Source organism: Lipotes vexillifer, unplaced genomic scaffold (genome assembly GCF_000442215.2).
Source record: "Lipotes vexillifer unplaced genomic scaffold, Lipotes_vexillifer_v1.1 scaffold841, whole genome shotgun sequence".
In the NCBI taxonomy this organism is placed as follows: domain Eukaryota; kingdom Metazoa; phylum Chordata; class Mammalia; order Artiodactyla; family Lipotidae; genus Lipotes; species Lipotes vexillifer.
The window spans coordinates 732,683-738,336 of NW_006798403.1; the positions used below are offsets into that span (position 1 = coordinate 732,683).

The window sequence follows — 5,654 nt, forward strand, 5'->3', positions numbered from 1 at the left end:
GGCCCAGACAGGGAGCGGCCCGACAAACCCAAAAAAAAAAAAAAAAAAAAAAAGAAAAAGACACTAGTGCAGATCATCTATATTAGGGTGATTTTATACTGATGTCCTGGAAATATTAGTAACAAGTTTTACAGAACGTTTATAAATCATATGAGAAGGAAAGGAGGGTTTCATATAGCCATATGGATTAAATTCATCCCTTCAGAGCTGGGACAATGTTTTATTTTGTTAGGTTAGCTATGCTATAAAATATCATAAAATAATTCTCACTTGGTTAGAGGTTATTTAAATCTGAGAATTTAGTGATCTTCCTTCTATATCTCTTTGTCATATGTATTCAACTAGACAGTTACTTTAAAAATCTCTGCATCCACCTGTTGGGTTTTGAGGTTACTGACAAATGCTATCCAGCCAGCTATCAGGGGTTTATGCAAATACATCTTAAACTATATCCTGGTGCCAATTCCAAACTCCAAAGTAAAGCCTCAAATTTTTCCTGGTCAAGGAAAAGCAACTGAAGGTCAAAAGGAAAACTGGGATGAAAGGAAGAATGGGAAAAAATAAGACTGTGTGAATTCTTTATATTTCTTTAGAACTTTCTTCTAAAATAAGACATTCAACAAACTTACACTGAGCATCTACTAAGCACTCAGAATTGTGCTCAGTACAGTCATACAAAATAATATCAAGCATGGTTTTACTCTGCAGCCTCTGCCACAGTGGGCTACAGAAATCACAAAAGTTAGGGCTTCCCTGGTGGCGCGGTGGTTGAGAATCTGCCTGCTAATGCAGGGGACACAGGTTCGAGCCATGGTCTGGGAGGATCCCACATGGCGCAGAGCAACTAGGCCCATGAGCCACAACTACTGAGCCTGCGCATCTGGAGCCTGTGCTCCGCAACAAGAGAGGCCACCATAGTGAGAGGCCCATGCACCGCGATGAAGAGTGGCCCCCGCTTGCCACAACTAGAGAAAGCCCTCGCACAGAAACGAAGACGCAACACAGGAAAAATAAATTAATTAATTAATAAACTCCTACCCCCAACATCTTCTTTAAAAAAAAAAAAAAGAAATCACAAAAGTTTAGTCCGGAAGTTAAAGTAACAATGTTGCTTGCTTCATAAATTCTCAGAATAAGCAGAAGCCTGGAAGGCCTGATTACCCTGTGACAAAGACCTAAATCAGATTAAGGACTTGGAACACTGCTTCTTTTCCTTCTTCTTTAAAATTTTTTTCCTTTGTGAAAGAACAGAGTTCATGTTAGATAGATCATTATTCTATCATGTGATTTTTCTTCAAAATAAACAATCTTGATGGCTGTGCTATCCAACAACTTCATGGCTCCACATTCAGAGTCAAGGATCTATGTCACACTTGACTTGCAAAACAGGTTGCCTCTGATCTCAGTGCATTCCTGAGGCAGTGACCCGTAATGACATCCCTAGGTAGCTGAACAGTATGTCACATTCAGTGAATAACCCTGGTAGGAGGTCAAGCTTTAAAGTTTGTGGAATACTTTCTAGCACCTTGAACTCTTAGAAGATGGCTTACTCCATCTTATAAACTCATCTCAGCTTACTTCAGTTTTACATCTGGAATAGAGATACTAATATCTCCCTGTATGAAAGTAGCAAGTTGGTGTGGATAATTTCCTTTCATCTATATTTTAGATGTTCTATCATGAGACTGTCAGTTTCCTAGGAGTCTATAGGAGTCTTGTGGGTCCCAATGGCCATATTTCCTAAGCATAACCCTAAAACTTTCCAAGAAGCTTAACAAAATATTGTTATTATATTTCTTTGAAGCTGTCATAGATTGTAAACTGCATCTAATTTCAGAGATTATAAAATATTAAAAATTGTATATATACATACATATATTTCTTAGAATCCATGAAATACATTCTTATTTTTATACCAAATACTTACCAAAAACCACAATTAGTATATATTTCCAGGATGCAAAGAAACTCATGGGTAATTTCAATCAATTTTTATAATAACACTGAGATAAGTAGGGCAGAAATTTCTCTCACTTGATAGATAAGGCAACTGGCTCAGAGAGGTTGACTAGTCTAAGGTCACACAGCTAACCATGACAGAGCTGGGACAGGATTACAAGTCTCTTGACTCTAAATTCTGCATTTTTTCCACTATACCACATTCTACCTTCCAGAAAACAGGTATAACAGATATGTTAGCTACATCATCAACATCCATTTCCTCTTATCATCCAGCACTGGAGGATAGGTCATTATTGGTTGAGCCAATCACAGTAATTCCTATTCCTGCTTTCCCAGCCTCCCTTGAACCTATGGGTGGCCACTTGGCTAAGTTCCGGACAATGAGACATAAATGGAAGTATGGTCAGAAATAAAGCTCTGAGAAGTGTTTTTTATCTATGTTCTGTTTTGCATTCCCAATGAAGATAACAGATATTACTCATGCTGTCCTAATCCTACTCACGTTCTCTTTTTTTCCTGCCTTGAATACAGTCATGATGGCTGGCTGGAGCTACTATAACCACAAGGAAAGGCTAAGAGAATCACAGAGCCATTGATCCTGATGTCATTGAGCCACTGAACCAGAATCAATAATCACTCATCTCTATATATATTGTTATGTGAAAAAAAAATTTTTGGTTTAAGTTATTATAATCAAGTTTTCTGATACTTACAGGCAAATGCAATTCTAATAAAATAAGAGAGAGAAATTGCGGCAAGCAAAATTCTATGATGACTCCCATAATCTCCACACCCTGGTGTTACTATTGTGATTATGTCATAGTACATGGCAAAAGGGCAAAAGGGATTTTGCAGATACAATTAAGGTTACTAATCAATTGACCTTAAGATAGGGTGACTATCCATGCAAGCTTAAGCTAATCAACGAGCCCTTTAAAAGGAGAGAGTTTTCTCTGGCTGGTAGCAGAAGAGGAAGTCAGAGAGATTCAAAGTGTGAAAGGAAGGTTCTCCACTGCTGAGATGGAGGCCACAGGGCAAGGATCTGAGGGCAGCCTCTAGGAGCTGAGAGTGGTACCCAACTGAGAGCCAGAAAGATAAAGGAGACAACAATCCTACAACCACAAAAACTTGAATTCTCTCAACAAAAGGCACAAGCTTAGAGGAGATCCTGAGTTCCAGGTGAGAACACAGTGACCAACCCTTAATTTCAGCCTGTCACATACTGGGCAGAGGATCCACCCAGGCTGTGCCAGCGCTACAGTTTAAAAATGGGACAAAAGATACAAGACGCGGTTAAGGTTCTCGGAAGAGAGGACGCAGTTAAGAAGGCACATCTTGGGGCCCAACCTGGACTTATTGAATCAATTCTGGGAGTGGATTTCAGGAATCTGCATTTCAGCAAGCTCTTCAGAGGAAAGGTCATGTGAAGACAAGTGGCCGTGTGCTCTATAAGAGAGCTTTTACCAGAAACTGAACTGTACCAGAACCTTGATCTTGGACTTTCCAGCCTCCAGAACTTGTGTTTACTGATCCATCTCCAGGGCCACCGCCATGTCCAGCCGGGGTGGAAAGAAGAAGTCCACCAAAACCTCCCGGTCCGCCAAGGCAGGAGTCATCTTCCCTGCGGGCCGGATGCTGCGGTACATCAAGAAAGGCCACCCCAAGTACAGGATCGGAGTGGGCGCGCCTGTGTACATGGCCGCCGTCCTGGAGTACCTGACAGCGGAGATTCTGGAGCTGGCTGGCAATGCAGCAAGAGACAACAAGGAGGGCCGGGTCACGCCCCAGCACATCCTGCTGGCCGTGGCCAACGATGAAGAGCTGAATCAGCTGCTAAAAGGAGTCACCATTGCCAGCGGGGAAGCGTTACCAAACATCCATCCGGAGTTGCTAGCGAAGAAACGAGGATCCAAAGGGAAGTTGGAAGCCATCATCACACCACCCCCAGCCAAAGGCCAAGTCTCCGTCCCAGAAGAAGCCCGTGTCTAAGAAAGCAGGGGCCAAGAAAGGGGCCCGGAAATCCAAGAAGCAGGGAGAAGTCAGCAAGGCAGCCAGCGCCGACAGCACGACCGAGGGCACACCCGCCGATGGCTTCACTGTGCTCTCCACCAAGAGCCTCTTCCTCGGCCAGAAGCCAAACCTTACTCACAGTGAAATCAGTAATTTAGCCGGCTTTGAGGTGGAGGCCATAATCAATCCTACCAATGCTGACATTGACCTTAAAGATGACCTAGGAAACACGCTGGAGAAAAAGGGTGGCAAGGAGTTTGTGGAAGCTGTTCTGGAATCCGGGAAAAGAACGGGCCCTTGGAGGTAGCTGGAGCCGCTGTCAGCGCAGGCCATGGCCTGCCCGCCAAGTTTGTGATCCACTGTAACAGTCCCGTCTGGGGTGCACACAAGTGTGAGGAACTTCTGGAAAAGACAGTGAAGAACTGCTTGGCCCTGGCGGATGACAAGAACCTGAAGTCCATCGCCTTTCCATCCATCGGCAGCGGCAGGAACGGTTTTCCGAAGCAGACGGCAGCTCAGCTGATCCTGAAGGCCATCTCCAGTTACTTCGTGTCAACAATGTCCTCTTCCATCAAAACGGTGTATTTTGTGCTTTTTGACAGCGAGAGTATAGGCATCTACGTGCAGGAAATGGCCAAGCTGGACGCCAACTAGGCTGAGGAACTGCAGAACCAGCCCGCACCATGCCCCCGCCTCCAATTTGAAAGAAAGAAAAGAAAAAAAAAAAGATTCCCTCCACTCCCAGTAGCAGGCAGGAACCCTTTCATTTTTTTCAGTTTTGCTCATCTAGGGAAAATAAGGTTTTGGTTTCCAGTTTAATTGTTTTTGACCTTCTAAAATGTTTTTACCTTAGCACTGATAGTTGACATTACTGTTGTTAAGCACTGTGTTCCAGACCATGTCTGACTTTAGTGTAACCTAGGAGATTTTATAGTTTTATTTTAATGAAATCCTGCTTGACGCAGAGCAGCGGGGAGAGCAGTGTCTTCTACGTGGGGCAGAGTCCGGGAAGCCCATTTTGTAACTGTCTGTCGTGGTGCTTTATTGTACACCCAGTGGCATTCTTTTTACTATAATGTTCCTTTTTTTCCCCTCAAGAAGAAAAATCATGAATTTGCAGCAGACTTAATTTTTGTTTACTTTTTGTCTTAATGATGGATTTGAAAATGAAAGATTTAAAAGGCAGAACAGAATCTGTTGTCCTTAATTATATTTGCAATTTGGAATTCATGTGAATTGATTTAGTAAAATGTTAAACTGTTAAAAAAAATGCGAGAATTCTAGAGCTCAGAATCTCAAGGGGCTGGGCATAGCCTTCTTTAGATAATTTCTAAACATGGATAAGGGACTGAATTTCAACAAAAATCAACTATTGCCCAGAGTACGGAGTAAATTAAAAAACAATACAGTAACAAAATACCACTAAGCTTTACATGTAGCACTTTGGAACATATTACATGGATTTCTCTCTCTAGAAAGTTTAATTTCTTTTTCTGCCTTGCTTACTTAGGCCACTGCAAAATTAGCTTGCCTTTCCAGAGACATGGAACAAAGCTGAAAGGGTGATCATTTTCAGTGCAAAATGTTAAACGACAATTTTTGGTGCCTTTCCTTTGAAAATCAGGAGGCCAGCAAACATTCAACCAGTTTTCTGGAGAAGGAATGATGATATCATGCCAATG

The 5,654-nt window shown here is 42.3% G+C and overlaps 1 pseudogene; it reads left to right on the forward strand.

Moving 5' to 3' along the window:
• The first annotated feature begins 3,513 nt into the window (after positions 1–3,513).
• Positions 3,514–4,626, forward strand: LOC103075530 (core histone macro-H2A.1 pseudogene; annotated as a pseudogene).
• Positions 4,627–5,654: the final 1,028 nt, after the last annotated feature.